This window comes from Lissotriton helveticus, chromosome 8 (assembly GCF_964261635.1).
Source record: "Lissotriton helveticus chromosome 8, aLisHel1.1, whole genome shotgun sequence".
NCBI classification, from domain to species: domain Eukaryota; kingdom Metazoa; phylum Chordata; class Amphibia; order Caudata; family Salamandridae; genus Lissotriton; species Lissotriton helveticus.
This window is the reverse complement of record NC_136069.1, coordinates 1,223,046,221-1,223,069,201: the sequence shown is the minus strand read 5'-3', so window position 1 is coordinate 1,223,069,201 and position 22,981 is coordinate 1,223,046,221. Positions and strand designations below refer to the sequence as shown.

The 22,981-nt window shown below is 48.7% G+C and overlaps 1 protein-coding gene across 14 annotated transcripts in view; it reads right to left on the bottom strand.

Moving 5' to 3' along the window:
• The window catches only part of LOC144773261 (uncharacterized), a 7,170,044-nt gene that overhangs the window by 2,444,634 nt on the left and 4,702,429 nt on the right, over window positions 1–22,981 (bottom strand). The gene's annotated exons all lie outside the window — the stretch shown is intronic.

The window sequence follows — 22,981 nt, the reverse complement described above, 5'->3', positions numbered from 1 at the left end:
TTAAAAACGAAGGTTCTGTTACAGCAAGCGTATCCGCCACGTGGTGGTCAAAATAGTGGTGCACAGAGTAACTATCAGAATAATTATCAGCAGCCTCAACAGTATCAGAGGAACTCGCAAAGAGTCGAGTACACTCAACCACGTGTCCCTGTAGGTCCCAATCAGTGTTCATATTGTAAGGAAGAGGGTCATTTTAAGTATAGTTGCCCTGTTTTGTTACAGCGTGCAAATGGTGTTTCAGTGCACGAGGTTGAGGTGTTCAACAAGCTCCAAGAGGTAGAGGACGTGAAAATTTCCCCCAGAACGCGTGTTCCTTTCCGCCTCAAAATTCAATGAATAAATTTGATCAGCAGAATAACGCGTCTGGTAGGACAGCTCAGTACTACGCTGATGATTACTATGCAGAAGATGAGCATTGGGAAGGTAATGATTGCTAGGACAGCCATAGACAAAGAGAGGGAGTTGTTTCAGTTCCAGAAGATCAGAGTGGACCCTATGTTGAGGTGATTACATCAGGTGTGTCAGAGCCTTTTCTGTCGGATACTGGTGCTACAAAGAGTTCTAGTATGCACTCCAAACTCCCTGGCGCACCTTTGTCTGGCGAAATGAATGTTTCTGTAGGTTTTTCTGGCGCCCCAGTTAGAAATCCGATTTCTGACCCTTTGTCCCTTTCTGTTGGACCTTGTGAATTCGAAGCACCCCTTATTCTGACAACAGGTTGTGGTGAAAACTTGCTAGGATTAGATTTGCTGAAAAGATTGTATGCGACTTTATATTGTTCTCCTTCATGAGTACAACTTACACTGGGTAAGAAAGTGATTTCTCCAATGTATTTGTCAAGGGATAAACTTCCAACAGAATTGTCATCTCTCCCTAATATTCTTTGGGCTACTGGTCCTAATGATGTAGGTCTTCTGGAAATACCGCCATATGTTGTAACATTGAAAGCCAATGTTAAAATGCCACGCATTCCCCAATACAAAATTTCTAGTGAAGGTGAAAAAGCTTTGCTAGCGATCATTTACGATTCGATTGAAAAAGATGTGATTGAAGAGACAAGAGGTAACGTTTGCAATAGTCCTGTTCTGCCTGTTTTGAAACGAACCGACCCTTCTCAGCCACCTGTGTACCGATTTGTGATTAATCTTAGAGAGGTCAATAAAATAGTTGTGCCACAATTTCCAGTTGTTCCTGATATTACTGCCCTATTGACTATGATTCCAGCTTCTGCCACCTGGTTTTCGGTGATTGACTTGAAGAATGCTTTCTTCAGCATCCCGATTGCCGAGGAGAGCAGGGATATTTTTGGCTTCAGTTTAGGAGGACGCAGCTTCCGCTTTAAACGCGCTCCCCAGGGCTACTGTGAAAGTCCATCAATATATAGTCAAGCTTTAAAAACACAGCTTGATACGATTGTTTTACCTGATGGCGCTACCCTCATTCAGTATGTAGATGATTTGCTTGTTTCTGCAGATACTGAGGAAATCTGTAAAGAAGCCACGTTGTCTTTGTTACGTCATTTGTGTGATTTGCATCACAAAGTGTCTCTCTCAAAATTGCAATATTGTCGACAAGAAGTGACCTACTTAGGTCATCTCTTATCGAAGGAGGGAAGGAAACTGACCCCAGAGAGAATTCAGGCAATAGCGAAGTTGAGTGTGCCAAGAACACAGAGAGAAGTGCGTGCTTTCTTGGGCATTACATCATATTGCAGGCAATGGATACCAAATTTTCGTTATTAGCCAAACCTTTGGTGGCATTAACGTGTAAAGATACACCCAATCCCGTTCCTTGGTCTGAAGAGTGTCAGAAAAGTTTTTCCGAATTGCGCACAGCATTATGTTCGGCTCCTGTGTTAGGTACCCCCAACTACAGCAAGCCCTTTACATTGTATGTCCATGGGAAAGAGGGTTGTGCATTATCAGTGTTGACTCAGTTGTTTGGAGACAAGCAGCGTCCATGTGCATATTTTTCGTCGACTTTGGATCCGGTAGCTAAAGCATTGCCAAGTTGCTTGAGAGCAACGGCGTCAGCAGCTGTTTCTATTCGACAGTCTGCTGGTCTAGTGATGAATAACATGTTAGTTGTGATGGTTCCACATGCAGTGGACACGTTGTTAAATAGAACCAAGACACAGCACTAAACTAGTGCTCGATTGTCAGGTTACGAGTTGACATTGTTAGCGAGTCATGGGCACATAAAAAGATGCAACACTCTTAACCCAGCTACGTTGTTGCCGATTGCAGAGGAATTAGATGATTCAGAACAGCATGATTGTTTTCTTAGAACAGAAGAAGAAACGAAAGGGAGAATAGATCTCCTAGATACTTCTCTTGCAAAGTGTGATGGTACCTTATGGGTGGATGGTTCATGCTTCAAGCTCCCGAATGGTGACACGACTGCAGCATATGCTGTCACGACTTTACATACAATTGTTGAAGCTGCACGTATTCCACATAATTCAGCTCAAGCAGCAGAATTGATTGCACTTACAAGAGCATGTGTGTTGTCAAAAGGAATGAAAGTGACCATCTACACCGATAGTCAGTATGCGTTTGGAGTGGCTCACAGTTTTGGACGATTGTGGAAAGAACGTGGGTTCCTGACTTCGCATGGAGCTACGATTCAGCATGGTCAGTTGGTGAATGAGCTTCTTGAATCACTGACCTTGCCTCTGCAAGTGGCGATTGTGAAATGTAGTGCTCACAAGAAGGTGACTGATGATGTTGGTCGTGGAAATGCATTTGCTGACGAAATCGCGAAAGAAACTGCAAGGAATGTGATGAGCCGAATGTATTTTGCAGGCCCTGCAAGATGGGTTGGTGATGTTGGAATGTGTGAAGACACGATAGAGAGTGTGAAGTCTATTCAAGCTGAAGCTACAGAGAAAGAGTTGAACATTTGGAGAGAAAGTACGGGTAGAATGGATGCAAATGGTTGTTGGATTGAATTGTCAGAGCATCAGAGATGGTTGTTACCCGATGCGTATGTGCTTGCAGTGGTCACAATGGCTCATGGAATGGCTCATATCAGTGTGAAAGGGATTTGCAAGTTGTTGGCTCCAGTATGGCAAAATGCAGGAATTCCTAAATGTGCAGAGAATGTGGTCAAGAATTGCATGATGTGTCTGAAACATAACCCTGGTAGGGGAACCCCAACTCCAGCTGGTCATTTTGCACCTCCTACGTATCCGTTCGAGGTTTTGCAGCTAGATTTCATCCACATGGAGAGGTGCAACAATTTAAAATACGTACTCGTTGTTGTTTGTGCCTTTTCAAGATGGGTGGAAGCCTATCCCCTAAAAGACAACACTGCCTTATCCACAGCTAAAGCCCTTGTGAAAGAGTTCTTCCCCAGATTCGGAATGCCTAGAATGATCTGGAGTGACAATGGGAGTGAATTTGTGTGATGAAGAGAGTATGTGAAGGGCTAGGCATTCAGCAAAAGTTCCACGCTGCAAATCACCCCCAATCAGCTGGATTAGTAGAATGCTACAACGGCACATTGAAACTTAAATTAGCCAAAATTCAAGCGAGCACTGGTCTTAAATGGCCTGATGCTCTACCTTAGCACTCCTATCCACCAGAATGACTGTGCATTCGCGAGTGGGACTTAGTCCCTACGCAATAGTTTTTGGCCGCCCGGCCAACATATGTGGAGTGCCAAGGCCCACTAAGTTCAGTGAAATTGAACACCCTGTTTTGCTTGATTATTTGTACGAATTGACGGCTAAATTGCGTGTTTTACACCAACAGGTCCATGACACCCTGCCTCCGGTCTCTGAGACTCCAGGTCACCCCATCCACCCTGGATCCTGGGTTCTCGTGAAGAATTTCCAGCGAACCAAGAACGACCAGCCCAGGTGGACCGGACCGCACCTCGTCCTTCTTTCCACGAGATCAGCTGTTCGAGTGGAAGGGAAGAAGCACTGGATCCACGGAGTCCACTGCAAGAGGGTACCTTTACCTCTGCCGTACGACCAGTGGGTCCAGAAGGGTGTCGCCGACTCAGAGACTGAAACTGTGCCACGTTTTCTGCCTTTCAGTGATGCACGTGTAAAAGGAACACTTACTGAAAAAGAGAGCGACAACATTTTGCAACCAGCTACACCGTCAGTTCCATTGGACACTACAGAGCCTGAACTCCTTTTCCGAGATCATACCATACCTGGAAAGCAAAGATACAATTTGAGGCCGAGACCTCTGGACAAATAAACAAAATTTTCCTTTTTCGCTATTTTTGAAAGCGCAGCTCTCCCATCTGAGAAACTTGCTTATTTTTATTTTTCGAACCGCCATCCGGGTTCCGCTGCTAGGGCCGCGATTGCCCAAAGTCTTTGGGGTGCAGCTGATGACGTTAGGTCGACAGTTCTGGTTGGTCCAAGGGAGTTGCCCTAGACTGACAGAAGCATTCCTTAGCAGAAACAACCTCCCATCGCGGGCAGCAGTTTAGAGAGGATGGAGTTTTTCGAGATGGAGAGACCTGCCAAAACAATGAACTTTAAAGCCAGGATACGTAAAATAATGACAAAGAAAAGCTTTTTGATATTGTGCATTTTCATGTTATTCAGTGTGATGATATTTTTAATAAGTTATGTTTTATTCTCTTTTCGAGTAACATTTGCACTCACTACATCGCCTATACCTCCTCCTTCTACTGTTTCCCCACACTCTTTTCAACCCCTTCCTGAACACAAATCCGCTAGGAGATTAGAGTTTATTAATAACTCCTTTGTTCAGCTTTTGCACCAACACCAACTAGTAATGAACACGACTAACTGTTGGGTGTGTGGTCTTATGCCTCACACAACGGACAAAGGTATCCCTTATCTGGTCCTGCCTTTCAGCCACAATGGTTCTGTGTGGGCATACAGAACAATGTTCATCTACGCACATGAGACCTACCCCCTACGTTCTGTGGAAGATGATCCTAAGAATAGTGCTCTAGTTAAGGGTATAGTACGCATGATTAAGGAAGATATTTCCTACGAGACTATCCCTAGAGAGGAGACACTAGTATACATAGGATGGAACGTAACCGGATATGGAGCTACTCTGAGTGAGAAACAGCAAGCTAAGAGATCTTCCCCGATTTGGATTGTACCCCTTCAGGGTCACCTGTGTCTGCAAGGTACTGGCAGGAATCCCAGGGCTCAGCTAGGGAAAAGCATCTGCACTGAAACATATGTTTTTGCATCTCAGACTTCCCCTCCGTTCTTAGCAGCTAAGGGTACCTATTTCATCTGCCATGATAGAGCCTATACATGGTTGCCCCCTGACTTTTCGGGCACATGTTTTGTTTCGTTCCTGCTGCCTCCCACCTACACAGCGGCGGCAGATTACCAAAAGACAAGGATAGTTAGAGGTGTCTTCAGCGAAGAAGACACTGCAGGACAAGAATTTGGGGACTTCGTCAAGGGTTTTCTGCCATTCTGGGGACCCATGGTAACAGCAGGAACATAAGGCAATTGACAAGGGTGGTTGAATCCACCGTGGTTGAAACTGCCGGTGCCCTTAGTAACTTGACTGCTGAGCTCCAGTCGGATCGTCTTATGACCCTGCAGAACAGGGTCGCATTAGATGTCATACTTGCAGACCGAGGTGGGGTATGTAAATTCATCCAATCGAGTTGCTGTGTTTTCATTCCAGATAACGCTCCAACAGTGTACCAGGCCATCTCCAAACTACATAAGATTTCCGAATCTATTCATGTGGATAAAGGAGATTGGTCGTTAATGGGATGGTTCTGGGAACTGATATCCGCCTGGGGATGGAAAATTCTGATGGTCATTGGGATGGTCTTAGCCATTCGTTTCCTGTTCTGTCTGTGCGTGCAGTGTGCTCCTGCAATATGTGGCCTCTGTGCTACATCATGTGTAAGGAAACCTGTATCAAGAGACGAGCTAAGTACTAGGATGATGTTACAGCAACATCTCAATGACTTTAGGAATATAGACCTGGACTCAGATTAGCATGAGGATAGGTTAATTGCCTATGTAAGGGCAAAAGGAGGGTTTGTAGTTCTGAAAATTCTGAACTCGTGAATAAAACTTCGTCGTAGCATGACGAATTTGGTATCAAAAGACCGAAAATAGCTAGTACACTATGTACAAGCATTTTCGTCATATTCCAGTAACGATTTAACCTCGAAATCGTCATTTTCGATTCTGAACCCTTGGCTTCCATTTTGTGTACAGCAGCCATTTTGTGGGTTGCCCTCACATAGGCTTATAATACAGCTAAATTCGATTCCAAAGGACACGTACACCTTAATTGACTTCTCTCTGACCTGGGCAAGCTGAAACCATTGCCCCAGGCCGAACCTGTTTGGTCAGTTCCTCTCCCAGTGGCTGAACGAGATAGCATCAAGGCGCAACATGCCATAAACCCTTTTCATCGCACACACACCCTGCCTAATCTTGCTCACACCTGTCCCTGCTCTTTTCTCTCACTTGGTTTACGAGGAGGAGGTGCCCGTTTTTATTGGGGGTCCACCGATATCTGATGAAAATGTTGGGCCTTGCCGGGTGTAGGAGAGTAGGGTCTGCAATCCTATGATCACCCAGATTTTTGCTTTTTGCTTCACTGGTTTACGACTTTCCCTGGATGTGGGCCTGCTAATCAGACCCACAGCCTAGCTGTTCTCTCTATTCCAAATTGTACCCAGGTACTGAATTGGCACTGGGCCCTCTCTTGTGTCCCTGTAACCAGGGCAGAGGTGTACCCAGAGGTCTCCCAGGGGCTGCAGCATGTATTATGCCACCCCTGGGCTGACTAACTAAAACAGACACAACTGGCTGCTTGACAGCTGGGGCAAGGTGGTGTACACACCCTTTGCTTTAGATATAGTATTCCTATATCTAACCCTAAAATGGACACATATATTCCTATCAGTCACTCCTATGGCAGGCCTTATCAATCCTGAAGGCAGAGTGCTTGGAATAATGTGAGATGGTGCTCTGGCATGAGCTGAGCCCGTTTGCAGCTTGCAGAACCAAGTCCTAATAGCTGTTCCATGATAACGCATACCATATACTCTTAAGTGCATTATAATCCTCACGGTTATATGCCAACTCTGGTATCGCTTTATCAAAACATGTCGAGTAAGGTGTCATACGAATTGGAATACTAACCCCTCGCCAATTCTGGCGACGGGGTTAGCATTCCACCCTTCTAGAGGGACACGACATGTATGTAGCTGTAACCCCGGTTAAAGGTAACTCAAGCCTCAGCTCCACAAAATGGATGCTGCCACCGAGACACAAGTCTGCCCTCCTGCTGCTGGGAGTCCTTCCAGCAACGGAGGCCTGGACAAAGGGTTTCCTGTCAGGGGCGGTGCCAGCACCATCCCAGACAGGATTTTGTGTATCCCAGGTAGGCAGGGCTTTAGAGGAAGGTGACTGCAAGTGGCACCCCGGTGCTCACTATGCATAGGCCGGCTTGAACCAGTTCCAGGGGCACTCCAGCCCCTGATCTGGGGAAAAGCCCGGCAAAGGAGAGGGGTGTAACCACCCCCCTCCTAGTCCCACCCATAGGGCAGGACTTAGTCGCGTGCCAGCCCCCTTTCCCAGGATAAAGGTAGGAGCAGGCCCCCTTCCAAATTAGATCATATTTGAATCCTGAACCGACTTTCCACGAAAGGAACTCAAGACTCTTCTCAAGATTTCTCCCTTGTGACTAAGGAGTAGTCACCCTGCAGCAGCAGGCACCAACCAAGCATCGCGGTCTGCTGTAAGTCTCTCCTCCGGATCAAGACTGCCCAGCTCGACGAGAACCAGCTTCCCTGGCACCTCTGACCTCTACCTGCATCATCAGCCCAGCTGAGATCCGTGGGTGTGACGAGACCTCGAGGGACCGGCCATCTTCAAGACTGCACGACGCTTATCCAGCACGACCACCGAGTGACCCTCGACTGAGTGCTTTGGGGTAAGAGAAGCCCCGACCCTGAGCAGCTCCAGCACCGAAGTCCAGCCCCCTTGCATCCACGAGATCTGCGTGGGGCCCTTCTGCTTTTTGCTGCTCACCGCATTGTCCAGGTCGCTTGCCCGCTGGCTAGTGGCCCCTTTTGACGACGAACCACGACGACAACACCGCTGGTCTGGTTGCTCCAGACTGGCCCTTGCTCCCCTCCAACAGAGGAGCACCCCAGACCCTCCTGGTCCACTCCAGACACCATTTTAAGTCCACCGCGTGGGCTTGCATTTGCCAAGACTTGTTGCCCCAATCCTGGGTCCAGCGACGTCGACAGCAGACACCACCGTGGGACAGCTCGCCCCTCCATCCTGGTCGCCGACAACGCCTCCTGGTCCGAGAGACTGCAGAGCCCAGCGTCGCCCACTCACCTGGTCGAGGTGACTTTGTCCGGTGCCATCCTGGTGCCCACCTAATCACTGGCTAGTGATTCAGAACTTGGTCCCCTCTGCTTACAGGTATCCATCTTCATCGATCCAGGCTTGGATCACCACGAACTTCTTCACTGGTCGCCTGCCAGCAACTTCTTTCTTCAGGCTCCATAGACTGCAACGAGGATCTCCGACGTCTTTTCAGCCCTATGCAGCCGCAGCCCCTGGGCTAGGTAACCTGAGCATTTCGGTGCTCCAGCATAGTCTAACTATCTAAGTGTCAGGATCCTTTATCGTTTCAGCTCTACCTAGTCGGGTTCGCCCGAGAACACTAACTTTGCTTTTACTAGCCTCCATAGACTTTTTCCCGCCTTACGCGTGAGAGTTCCCACTCTGCACACGACGTCCCTAGGCCACCTGCTTGTAATCTAAAGGTTCAGTAGTCCAGTCCTAGCGATCCTAAAGCCTATGAGAATAGTTACTTACCTGCTAGTATTTCGCATTCCACTTGTATAGTATATGACTTTTCGTGCCCCTCGGGCATTTGTGTAAATTGTGCGACTTTAAGTATTTCTTTAAGAGTTTTGTTGTGTGCTTAGCTCCCTGTCTCATAAAGAGCCAGGGTAGTCTTGTTATAAATAAATATACTTTATTTTTCATAACAACTTGTGTGGTGTCCTTTCACTTGGTGTTCAAGGGGTATATGTGATGGTAAAACAGCTGGCTTAACACGCCCTCTAGAGTTTAGCCTAAAGACTGCACGTGTCCATGCTACTAGGATAGCTGGTCTATCAGGTTGACTTACAACCAAACATCAATAAGGGTTGTTTGGACTGATACAAAGTGTTCACTAGAATAGTGAACATTATATATCAGGCCAACTTCTCACATTGGTGAGCAGCGATTGGGATTTGAGCTTGCTGTTGTTTTACCACACGTATCCTAAGAATATCATTTGAAAGATCACATAAGTACCAAGGTACATATAACTTAGCTTAGAATACTCTGAGTTCTACTGAACCAGCTGTTGTAGTTCAACAGGGCCTAGCACACCCTGACTACAACTCTTAGCAAGGGATCAGTAGGCAAACAAATAGTGTAGGTAAGTGCACCACTTACACCTCACTAGAAAAGCATGTCTACCCATGGAGAGTCTTCAGAGACTCCCCTAGTGGCTAATGACCCTCCACAGGTCATCTCAAGATATGCAGCTCTCAATTTCCAGGAGTTGAGACACTTGTGTACCTCCAGGAAATTGAAACAGGGGTCTAACCCCACCACTCCCTTTTTATTAGGTCTCTTAGAGACATATGATGCTAGAAGAGCTTCTCATACAGATGGGAGTATGCCAGCCTTAGAGGGTACCCTTGGTGATCCAGACCTCCTTGACACTGAAAATGCAGTTGAGGAGGAGGAAGAAGAGGAACTCTCTGGGGATGAGGCAGACAAAAGGTCTGAGTTAGTCAGCAGACTTACTAGGGCCAACTTAGACCTACATAGGGAAGGATCTGGGGGACCCCCAGTACTGACCCTCATGAGGCCTAACCTTGGAGTTAGAAGAGATAGATCTCATTCTAGGGACTCCAATAGATCTCTGCACTCTAATGCCTCTTCTCAGAGGAGAAGGAATTCTCCCCAGAGGAGATTGACTTCCCCTCAGAGAAGAGAGCATGAAGCAAGGATGAAACAGGCTAATCTGAGGATTGAAAGGGAAGAACTTGCCCTGGCCAAAGAGAAGCTTGCCTTTGCTAGAGAGCAGCAGATGAGTGGGGTAGCCCCCACTGGTGGCAGCAATCTCCCTAGAGATAAGGAAAGGGGTTTAGATACTAAACACCTGAGTAAGATAGTGCCCCCCTTTAAACAAGGGGATGATATCCACAAATGGATGGCTGCTTTGGAGAGGGCCTGCACTGTCCAGTGCATCCCCCAAAGTCAGTGGGCAGCTATACCGTGGCTCTCCTTTGAAGGCAAAGGTAGAGATAAGCTCCTCACTACTAGAGTTGAGGATGCTAACAATTACCAAGTCCTGAAGAATACACTGGTTGATGGGTTTGGCTTAACCACTGGACAGTACAGGTTGCTGTTCAGGGATACCCAGAAAATTCAGTCTCAGGATTGGTCTGACTTTGTGGATTGTGCCACTAAGGCTTTGGAAGGCTGGTTGCTGGGCAGTAAGGTTACTGATTATACAGGGTTGTACAATCTGATCATGAGAGAGCAGATTTTAAATAACTGTCAGAACCAGTTGTTGCATCAGCACCTTGTTGACTCAGATCTGACCTCTCCCCAATAATTGGGAAAGAAGGCAGACAGATGGGTCAGAACAAGGGTCAAGCAGAACCAGACTCAGAACCAGGGTGGTCTGAAGAAAGCAGACCAAAAGGGTAGTAACAAGAGTGAACAAAATGACCAGAAGTCTTCAACAGGTCCCCAACAAACCAAAGAGGGTGGGGGTCAGGCTTCACAGCAGAAAAAGAAGACTCAAGAAGGCCAGTCAAAAAGGTGGTGCCAGTACTGTAAAAGTAAGTCTCATTGGTTTAGTGAGTGCACCAAAAGAGGAGGGCAAAATCCTACCACTACAGCCCCTAAGGCAACTGCACCCCCTAGTACAGTCAGTAGTGGTAGTGCACCTCCCAAGGGAATAGTTGGGTTAACCTTGGGAACTGAGGGGTCTGACAACTTAGTTGGCACACTCACTCAGGCTGTCCTTGTCTGTACAGGGAATGTAGATATATCCCCTGATGCAAGACCCAATACTTTGGGCAAATACAGGCAGACACCTTTAATAAACGGAAAGATGGCTCAGGCCTACAAGGACACTTGTGCCAGTGTCACAATGGTGACACCTAACTTTGTGTAGCCTGGACAGATCATGCCAGGTACAGATTACCTGGTGACCAATGCCAGCAATGTCACTACCAATCACAGTGTGGCAATTGATGATTTCTCCTGGGGAGGGGTAAGTGGCCCAAAGAAGGTTGTAGTTAGTTCAGACCTCCCGTAGAATGTCTGTTGGGCAATGATTTGGAAACATCCCTATGGTCAGAAGTGGAGCAGAGGACTCACATGGAAATTTTAGGCTTGCCAGCACATGTCCTTGCTGTGACTAGGTCACAGGCCAAAAGATGCCCCACTGAACAGGTGCTGGATCCTGGAACAATGGACCAGACACCTCCCAAGAAGAGGAGCAGTAGGGTTAAGGCATTGCCTTCCCCCTTGCCCCAGGTTGTGGATCAAGTCTCTGAGGAGGCTGATCTCAAGGAACTGAGGGAAACTGAGCCTAAAGAGCTTGAACCTGATCAGGTTGAGTTTCTGGGCTCAGGGGGACCCTCCAGGGAAGACCTGGGAAAGGCACAGTTGGACTGCCCCTCACTTGAACCCCTCAGACAGCAGGCTGCTGCTGAGGCTGCAGGGAATGCCACAGGTACCCACAAGGTATACTGGGATGATGGACTTCTGTACTCTGAGTCAAGAGACCCCAAGCCTGGTACGACCAGGAGGCTGGTCATCCCCTTGTCTCAGAGAGGTTTCCTTCTTACCTTGGCCCATGAAATTCCCCTTGCAGGTCACTTAGGCCAGAACAAGACATGGGACAGGCTTGTCACACACTTTCACTGGCCTCACATGAGTGAAGATACCAAGGAGTTTTGTCGCTCCTGTCTCACTTGCCAAGCCAGTGGCAAGTCAGGTGGCACAACAAAGGCCCCCCTCATACCACTACCTGTGGTGGGGGTACCCTTTGAGAGAGTGGGGATTGACATTGTTGGTCCAATGGAACCCCAGACAGCATCAGGGCACAAGTTTATACTGGTGGTGGTGGACCATGCCACCAGGTATCCTGAAGCTATTCCCCTTAGGACCACTACAGCACCTGTTGTGGCAAGAGCCCTAATTGGAGTGTTCTCCAGAGTGGGCTTCCCTAAGGAGGTTGTCTCTGACAGAGGTGCAAACTTCATGTCAGGATATCTGACTGCAATGTGGAAGGAATGTGGTGTCAACTATAAGTTCACCACACCCTATCACCCACAGTGCAATGGGCTTGTTGAGAGATTCAACAGGACCCTCAAAGGGATGATTCATGGACTACCTGAACCTCTCAGGAGGAGATAGGATGTCCTAATCCCCTGCCTCTTGTTTGCTTACAGAGAGGTCCCACAGAAGGGGGTTGGTTACAGCCCTTTTGAGCTTCTGTTTGGGCATCCTGTAAGGGGACCCCTTTGTTTGGTAAAGGAAGGATGGGAGAGACCTCTCAAAAAGCCTGGAACAAACATTGTGGACTATGTACTTGGTTTCCGCTCCAGGATGGCTGAGTATATGGAAAAGGCATCTAAAAACCTTGAGGCGAGCCAAGAACTTCAAAAAACTTGGCATGACCAAAAGGCTGTCCTGACTGTGTACAAGCCTGGACAGAAGGTGTGGGTGCTGGAGCCAGTGGCCCCAGCAGCACTCAAAGACAAATGGTCTGGGCCCCACACAATCATTGAGCAAAAGGGAGAGGTCACCTACCTGGTGGACCTTGGAACTCCCAGGAGCCCCCTCAGGGTGCTCCATGTAAACAGGCTCAAGGCATATGTCGACAGGAAGGACATGGACTTGCTCATGGCCACAGATGAGGGACAGGAGGAAGAGAGTGACCCTCTCCCAGACCTGCTCACTCAGAATCCTGATGATGCATCAGTAGATGGTGTTGTCTTTTGTGGCAGCCTCTCTGAACATCAGCAACAGGATTGTAGACAAGTTCTGCAATCCTTTAGACATATGTTCTCTCTGACCCCCAGTCAAACTGATTGGTGTACCCATGAAGTTGACACTGGAGACAGTCTGCCTGTCAAGAGTAAAATCTACAGACAGCCTGATCATGTCAGAGACTGCATCAAGACAGAAGTGCAGAAAATGTTGGAGCTGGGAGTCATTGAGCCCTCAGATAGCCCTTGGGCTAGCCCAGTAGTTCTAGTGCCAAAGCCTCACACCCAGGGTGGTAAGAAAGAGATGAGGTTTTGCGTAGACTACAGAGGACTCAATGCAGTCACTAAGACTGATGCCCACCCAATACCAAGAGCAGATGAACTTATAGATAGATTGGCTTCTGCCAACTACTTAAGTACATTTGACCTGACAACTGGGTATTGGCAAATCAGGTTAGCTGAGGAGGCCAAGTCCAAGACAGCATTTTCTACCCCTGGTGGGCATTATCAATTTGTGGTAATGCCCTTTGGTTTGAAAAATGCACCTGCCACCTTCCAAAGGCTGGTGAATCAAGTTCTCACTGGGTTGGATGACTTCTGTGCAGCATATCTTGATGATATAGCTGTCTTTAGTTCCACCTGGGAGGATCACCTGGTCCACCTGAGGAAAGTGTTAGAGGCACTGCAAAAGGCAGGTCTCACTATCAAGGCCACTAAGTGCCAGATAGGGCAGACACAGGTTGTATACCTGGGCCACCTTGTAGGTGGAGGCCAGGTTCAACCCTTGGAGAGCAAGATACAGGCCATCAAGGACTGGGCTCCTCCAACCACCCAGACTCAGGTTCGAGCTTTCTTGGGCCTGACTGGTTACTATAGGAAATTTGTCAAGAATTATGGGTCCATTGTGACTCCACTTAATGACCTGACAAGTAAGAAGATGCCAAAGAAAGTTCAGTGGACAGCAAGCTGTCAGAAAGCATTCAATGACCTAAAGCAGGCCATGTGCACAGCACCTATCCTAAAGAGTCCAGACTAATCCAAAACCTTCATTGTCCAAACAGATGCTTCTGAGTTGGGTGTGGGAGCTGTTCTATCTCAGCTGAATTTTGATGGTAACGACCAGCCCATTGCTTTTATTAGCAGAAGGCTGACCCCCAGAGAGAAAAATTGGTCAGCTATTGAGAGGGAGGCCTTTGCTGTGGTGTGGGCCCTGAAAAAGTTGAGGTCATACTTGTTTGGCACTCACTTTAAGATTCAGACCGACCATAAGCCCCTCTTATGGCTAAATCAGATGAAGGGTGAAAACCCCAAACTACTTAGGTGGTCCATTTCCCTACAGGGGATGGATTTTACAGTGGAGCATAGACCTGGTACTGATCATGGCAATGCTGATGGGCTCTCCAGGTATTTCCACTTAGAGCAAGAAGACTCACCTGGTCAAGGTTAGCTTATTGTCCCAAAGTTTGGGGGGGGGGTCATGTAGGAGAGTAGGGTCTGCAATCCTATGATCACCCAGATTTTTGCTTCACTGGTTTACGACTTTCCCTGGCTGTGGGCCTGCTAATCAGACCCACAGCCTAGCTGTTCTCTCTATTCCAAATTGTACCCAGGTACTGAATTGGCACTGGGCCCTCTCTATTGTGTCCCTGTAACCAGGGCAGAGGTGTACCCAGAGGTCTCCCAGGGGCTGCAGCATGTATTATGCCACCCCTGGGCTGACTAACTAAAACAGACACAACTGGCTGCTTCACAGCTGGGGCAAGGTGGTGTACACACCCTTTGCTTTAGATATAGTATTCCTATATCTAACCCTAAAATGGACACATATATTCCTATCAGTCACTCCTATGGCAGGCCTTATCAATCCTGAAGGCAGAGTGCTTGGAATAATGTGAGATGGTGCTCTGGCATGAGCTGAGCCCGTTTGCAGCTTGCGGAACCAAGTCCTAATAGCTGTTCCATGATAACGCATACCATATACTCTTAAGTGCATTATAATCCTCGCGGTTATATGCCAACTCTGGTATCGCTTTATCAAAACATGTCGAGTAAGGTGTCATACGAATTGAAATACTAACCCCTCGCCAATTCTGGCGACGGGGTTAGCATTCCACCCTTCTAGAGGGACACGACATGTATGTAGCTGTAACCCCGGTTAAAGGTAACTCAAGCCTCAGCTCCACAAAATGGATGCTGCCACCGAGACACAAGTCTGCCCTCCTGCTGCTGGGAGTCCTTCCAGCAACGGAGGCCTGGACAAAGGGTTTCCTGTCAGGGGCGGTGCCAGCACCATCCCAGACAGGATTTTGTGTATCCCAGGTAGGCAGGGCTTTAGAGGAAGGTGACTGCAAGTGGCACCCCGGTGCTCACTATGCATAGGCCGGCTTGAACCAGTTCCAGGGGCACTCCAGCCCCTGATCTGGGGAAAAGCCCGGCAAAGGAGAGGGGTGTAACCACCCCCCTCCTAGTCCCACCCATAGGGCAGGACTTAGTCGCGTGCCAGCCCCCTTTCCCAGGATAAAGGTAGGAGCAGGCCCCCTTCCAAATTAGATCATCTTTGAATCCTGAACCGACTTTCCACGAAAGGAACTCAAGACTCTTCTCAAGATTTCTCCCTTGTGACTAAGGAGTAGTCACCCTGCAGCAGCAGGCACCAACCAAGCATCGCGGTCTGCTGTAAGTCTCTCTTCCGGATCAAGACTGCCCAGCTCAACGAGAACCGGCTTCCCTGGCACCTCTGACCTCTACCTGCATCATCAGCCCAGCTGAGATCCGTGGGTGTGACGAGACCTCGAGGGACCGGCCATCTTCAAGACTGCACGACGCTTGTCCAGCACAACCACCCAGTGACCCTAGACTGAGTGCTTTGGGGTAAGAGAAGCCCCGACCCTGAGCAGCTCCAGCACCGAAGTCCAGCCCCCTTGCATCCACGAGATCTGCGTGGGGCCCTTCTGCTTTTTGCTGCTTACCGCGTTGTCCAGGTCACTTGCCCGCTGGCTAGTGGCCCCTTTTGACGACGAACCACGACGACAACACCGCTGGTCTGGTTGCTCCAGACTGGCCCTTGCTCCCCTCCAACAGAGGAGCACCCCGGACCCTCCTGGTCCACTCCAGACGCCATTTTAAGTCCACCGCGTGGGCTTGCATTTGCCAAGACTTGTTGCCCCAATCCTGGGTCCCGCGACGTCGACAGTAGACACCACCGTGGGACAGCTTGCCCCTCCATCCTGGTCGCCGACAACGCCTCCTGGTCCGAGAGACTGCAGAGCCCAGCGTCGCCCACTCACCTGGTCGAGGTGACTTCGTCCGATGCCATCCTGGTGCCCACCTAATCACTGGCTAGTGATTCAGAACTTGGTCCCCTCTGCTTACAGGTATCCATCTTCATCGATCCAGGCTTGGATCACCACGAACTTCTTCACTGGTCGCCTGCCAGCAACTTCTTTCTTCAGGCTCCATAGACTGCAACGAGGATCTCCGACGTCTTTTCAGCCCTATGCAGCCGCAGCCCCTGGGATAGGTAACCTGAGCATTTCGGTGATCCAGCATAGTCTAACTATCTAAGTGTCAGGATCCTTTGTCGTTTCAGCTCTACCTAGTCGGGTTCGCCCGAGAATACTAACTTTGCTTTTACTAGCCTCCATAGACTTTTTCCCGCCTTACCCGTGAGAGTTCCCACTCTGCACACGACGTCCCTAGGCCTCCTGCTTGTAATCTAAAGGTTCAGTAGTCCAGTCCTAGCGATCCTAAAGCCTATGATAATAGTTACTTACCTGCTAGTATTTCGCATTCCACTTGTATAGTATATGGTTTTTCGTGCCCCTCGGGCATTTGTGTAAATTGTGCGACTTTAAGTATTTCTTTAAGAGTTTTGTTGTGTGCTTAGCTCCCTGTCTCATAAAGAGCCAGGGTAGTCTTGTTATAAATAAATATACTTTATTTTTCATAACAACTTGTGTGGTGTCCTTTCACTTGGTGTTCAAGGGGTATATGTGATGGTAAAACATCTGGCTTAACACGCCCTCTAGAGTTTAGCCTAAAGACTGCACGTGTCCATGCTACTAGGATAGCTGGTCTATCAGGTTGACTTACAACCAAACATCAATAAGGGTTGTTTGGACTGATACAAAGTGTTCACTAGAATAGTGAACATTATATATCAGGCCAACTTCTCACACCGGGTGATTTATTATGGGCTGGACGAACTGTAATGTGGGCTTGTCATCATGACTCTGCTTTTTCTTTGTAGTGAAAATATGTGAATGGCCTACTGTAAATTTAAGAATGTTTGCCTGAAGCATAATATTTTGTATAAAAAGAGAAGCCTGGCTTTGTAAGTTTGAGCAGTCTCCTGAGAATATACATCCGGTGTTGTTGTACTTCTAGGACCTGTTACTTGGTTGCAGCCAATAAAATCGATCCTTGACTTCACCTAGAAGACTCTGAGTTTCTGTAGTCTAGGAAAGTACTCGAGGTCTTTGGGTGTGTACCCTGACACCACTGGGTTACCGGTTCGGTACCGGTTCTGAAAAACCCAGTACCTCAGCTCTTCCTCTCTTGCAGCCAGCAAAGCCAATGAAGAGCTGGTCATCCAACCGACAGTCTTTAGATCTGTCCAGGTAAAAAGACACCGCCCTCTTGGGGTCCAGACTGTGTAATCTCTCCTCCTCCTTGGAAGGGTGTGGGGGAGGATAAAAGGTAGGAAGGGTAACAGATTGACCAAGGTGGAAAGGAGTCACCACCTTAGGCAGAAAAGCAGCCCTGGTCCTAAGAACCATTCGATCAGCATGAATGGTCAAGAAAGGGGGCTTGGAACTAAGAGCTTGAAGCTCACTTACCCTCCTTGCCGAGGTTATCACAACGAGGAAAACTGTCTTAAGAGTCAAAAGCCTCATAGGACATTTGTGAAGAGGCTCAAAGGGAGCACCCATCAAAAAGGTCAAAACAAGATTAAGTCCCACTGAGGCCCAATAAAAGGAGTAGGAGGGAACTTATTTGTGAGGCCGTTCAAAAACCTTAAAACTACAGGATATTTAAAAAGAGATGGCTGGTCAGGCAAGCAGAGAAATGCCGACAGCGCTGAAAGATAGCCCTTCACTGTGGCAACAGCAAGCCCCTGTTGCACCAGAGAAAGGGCAAACTGGAGAACATTAGACAAATGGGCTCTCAAAGGGTCTATAGATTTCTCCCCACACCAAGTGACAAATTTTGACCACCTATAAGAATAGATGGACTTAGTGGAGTCACGCCTGGCTGACAAGATGACATCCACCACGTCAGGCGGGAGAGAAAAGGAACTCAGGTTGCCCCGTTCAATCTCCAGGCATGAAGGTGTAAGGTCTGGAGGTGGGGGTGTAGAACCTGCCCCTCCATCTGGGAGAGGAGATCTGCCCTGCGAGGGAGACGGAGCAGCGGGTGAGAGGAGAGGTGGAGAAGGTCTGAGTACCACCCCCTTCTTGGCCAATCCGGGGCGATCAATATAACTTGGGCCCGGTCTTGGCGAATTTTCCTCAGAACCCGAGGAATCAAAGGTATGGGAGGAAACGTGTAAAGGAGTTACGAGCCACAACTCAACTAAAACACGTCCCCAAGGCTCCCTGCATCGGAAACTGGAGGCTGCAGAATAACGGGCAGTGAGCATTCTCATGAGTGGCGAACAGGTCCACCTGAGGAGTTTCCCACGTCCGAAAGACGTGACGAACTACCTCTGGATGAAGCCTCCACTCGTGGTCGGCAGAGAACTGCCGACTAAGACTGTCTGCACGAACTTTCTGAACTCCGGCCAGATGATTTGCCATCAGACACATCTGATGGTCCTGAACCCAGGACCAGAGACGCAGAGCCTCTCTGCAGAGACACTGCGACCCCACTCCGCCCTGCTTGTTGATGTACCACATCGCGGTCGTGTTGTCTGTCAGGACCTGAACCGATTGACCGCGAAGGGAAGGGAGGAAGGCCTTTAGCACCAGACGTATCACCCGCAGCTCTAGAAGGTTGATATGAAGCAACCTTTCCTCTGGAGACCAAAGACCCGTGACCTCCAGGTCCCTCAGATGAGCACCCCACCCTAGAGTGGATGCATCCGTTAACACTGTGGCCATCGATGGAGGAAGTTGAAAAGGCTTTCCTTGCGACAGATTGCCTTCCACGCTCCACCAAGACAGATCCGCTGCAGTTTCTCTGGAGATCCTCACTGACTCCCTGAGATCTCCGCTGTGCTGATACCACTGCCTGCGGAGGCACCACTGGAGTGTGCCAGCGTGCATGGTTGACCAACAGAATGCAAGAAGCCATCTGACCGAGCAGACGTCAGACCTTCAGGACTGGAACAACCGCTCCATTGAAGAATAAAGGAATAATTTCCTGTATGTCGCGAATCCTTTGAGGAGGAGGGAATGCACGACATACAGTAGTGTCCAGTACCGCACCTATGAACAGGTTGCACTGAGAGGGCACCAGGTGAGACTTGGATACATTTATCGAAAAACCCAACCTGTGCAACAAATGAGTTGTCTCTTGCAGATGAAGGAGCACTTTCTTTGGCGACTCCGCTTTGATCAGCCAGTCGTCCAGATACGGGAATACAGGAATCCCGACCTCCTGAGATGTGTTGCCACCACTGCCATTACCTTGGTGAAGACTCAAGGCGCAGTAGTAAGACCAAACGGAAGGACCGCAAACTGGCAGTGTTGCGACCCAACCTTGAAACGAAGATACTTTCTGTGCGACTTCAAGATGGGAATATGAAAATACGCATCCTGCAAGTCGATCGACACCATCCAGTCCTCTTCCAGCAGCGCTTGAAGAACCTGTGCAAGAGTGAGCATCTTGAACTTTTCCTGTTTCAGGTAAAGGTTCAAGATCCTGAGATCCAGGATTGGCGGAAGTCTGCCATCCTTCTTGGGGATCAGAAAATACCGGGAGTAGCATCCCTGACCCCTCTCCTGCTCCGGAACCACCTCTATCGCACCCTTTCTGAACAGTGCCAGGACTTCTTCCAGCAGGAGAAGCAGGTGGTCCTCCGAACAAAAACCCTGGCAAGGAGGGAAATTTGGAGGAAAATCCCGAAAGGTAAGAGCATACCCATACCCCACGAGATTGAGAACCCAAAGATCTGATGTTATCAATTCCCAATCTCGTAGGAAATGGGTAAGCCGACCCCCCACCGGTGCCACATGATCTGGAATGGCGGATCTAGGGCTGCTTTGCTGCGTTGGCAGGGGGCTGGGACGGGGAAGAGGAGGAAGAGGAGGAGATTTGACGGCCTCGAGAACGGGCTCTTTGTTCGCCCCTATAAGACCTGTACAGAGTGTTTTGCTGCTCCTGCGTATACTTGAAGGATCGAAAGGAAGATCTGCTAAATCCTCTAGTACTCCTTCTGAAAGTGCCCCTAGTCTTAAGGCCCAACGACTTGGCTGTCGCCCTGCTGTCTTTAAAGCGTTCTAAAGCAGCGTCTGCCTTCTTGCCAAACAAACCAGATCCGTTGAAGGGGAGATCCAACAACGTAGTTTGGACATCTGAAGAAAACTCACTCGACTTCAGCCACGCAGCTCTCATCGTAGCTACAGAAGAGCACATGACCCTTGCCACAGAGTCCGCCGTGTCCAACCCACTCTGAATCCCCTGCCTTGCTGCAGCCTGAGTGTCAGAGATAACCTCCTGGAAGTCTTTTGTATCCTCCTCCGGGAACTTGGGTACCAACTGTTTTACCGTGTCCATAAGGGCGTGAATATAACGCCCCATCAGGCAGGTCACATTTGTGGACTTCAGCGCCATACTAGCCGAGGAGAAAATCTTTTTAGCAGCCTGATCCTGCTTTCTCTACGCTTTTTCAGCTGGAACCTGAGGAAAAGCTCCTGTTGATCATTTGGAACAGGCAGCCTGCACCACCAAACTCTCAGGCAGAGGGTGAGTGGATCAAAATTCTGGGTCATCTGGAGCAGCCCTGTACCTTCTGGCAACAGCCATAGACACAGCAGGAGCTGATAAGGGTTTCTTCCAAACCTCTAAAATAGGAGCTTTAATGGCATCATTAAAGGGCAGCAATGGTTCAGTCACCGATGATGGAGAGTGAAGGACCTCTGCGAGAAGATTTGACTTGAACTCAGCAGTAGGTAAAGCAATGTTCAACAAATGTTCAGCCTTCTTAATCACAACGTGGTAAGGAGCCACATCTTTAGAGGGTTCGTCTGTTACTGAAACCAAATCCCACTCAGGGGACAGTTCAAGGCCAATGGCCACCGAAAGATCCTCAAAAGGGTCCTCAGTATCCTGCAGCTCACCCTCCTCCAAATACTCCTCACGATAGTTCTCTTCCTCCATCAGCCTCTGGGCTTCACGCCTCGACCTGTGCTTCACATTCGAAGCCGCCGGATCCACTATCGCCTCCGTCGAAGTCGGAGCCAGCGCCAAGCCCGACGCCGGACGAGGAAGAATCCTACAACGTCGTTCGGGGTTCGGCATCAGGGATGATGGAATCGGCGTCGAAGGATTCGGCGTCGTCAACTTCGGCGTCGATGGCTTCGGAGTCGAAGGCCTCACCTGCGTCGGAAAATGCCAATGCGGCATAAAGGGCGCAGGAGCATAGGTTTGGGGGACACCCAGACCAAATGCCATCGGATCCGTGGGACCAACAGGAACCCCAGAGGGGTACATAGCCCTGGAGTAAATACCATACAACGCATTTAGAAAATGCGTCGGATCCTGACCCGGAGCCGGGAAGGCTGGGTACGAACCCCCAGGCAGCTCTTGAGGGCTTGGAGTCGATACGATGTCGATCTCCTCTTTAGGCTAGTGCACCGGAGTCGACAGACCTTCGGGCAATGGAGCCTCTCCCTCTCCAACCATCTCCTCCTCACCTTCATTCTCCCGATCCGGAGAATGGGATGGAACCTTAGATGGATTCGCTGTCTGCTTCGGCGAACCTGGCGAATTCGCATGGGACGCCTCACCCCCGGCATCCTGTTCTTCCGAAGCCGAAGACACCACTTCTTTCTCAACCAGCTTCACCTGCGACTTCGGCTCAGAACCCAAATCTTTCTTCGAACGATGTCGGGATTCATGAGACCTCTTCTTATGCTTCTTTTTTGAAGATCTCGAAGCATGGGCCAAGGATGAATCTGAACGCAACCTCGAGTGAGATCTTGACCTCGAGCGTCGAGTCCGCGACCTCGATTTCTTCTTATTATTATTTCCTTTAAGCTTTGCAACAATAAGCTTAGCTTCTCTCTCCCGGAGGGCCTTTGGAGTCATCTTCTTACAAGATCGGCAGTCTTCGACATCGTGGTCGGAGCTAAGACACCATAAACAACATTCATGCGGATCCGTAATGGACATGGTCTTGCCGCATTCTCCACAGGCTTTAAAAACCGGTCTTCTTCGAAGACATGTCGAAAGAGGATACAAAGGAACACCAACAATACAAAGTAACAAAGTTACTGTAAAAGTTACAGATGATCCCTAGAAAACCGTTAGCGTCGACGACACGGAAAAAAGGGAACTGATGTCATCACGCCGGCGTGGGCCTATTATAGGCGTCGGTGACGTCAGCGGAGTCGCGAGCGATGCCGTGCCTCTATGACGTCCAAATCCACGTCGGCGTGAAGCTACGAAAAGAATTTCGGAATGTTGCTGACGCAAGGGGATATTCACAAGGTGAGGAATCCACACGGCAGATGTATCTATCAGAAAAGACTTGTTTTCTAATAAAGTCCTAGCAAAGGGAGAAGGAGTAAACACACAAATAAATAACTATTAACTGAGTTGGTATATGGTAAGTGGGAGTAGAGGGTATCATAACTGAACTTGTGCCACTTATCTAGTTGCCCCATCGTGTGTACTATTAAAAAAATCATCCAAACAAAGGATTCATCTAACTTAATTCACAATTAGTAAACAAGAATTGTATATACAATATAAACAAAGTATTGACTTTTTATTCCCAGAAAGAAGCATT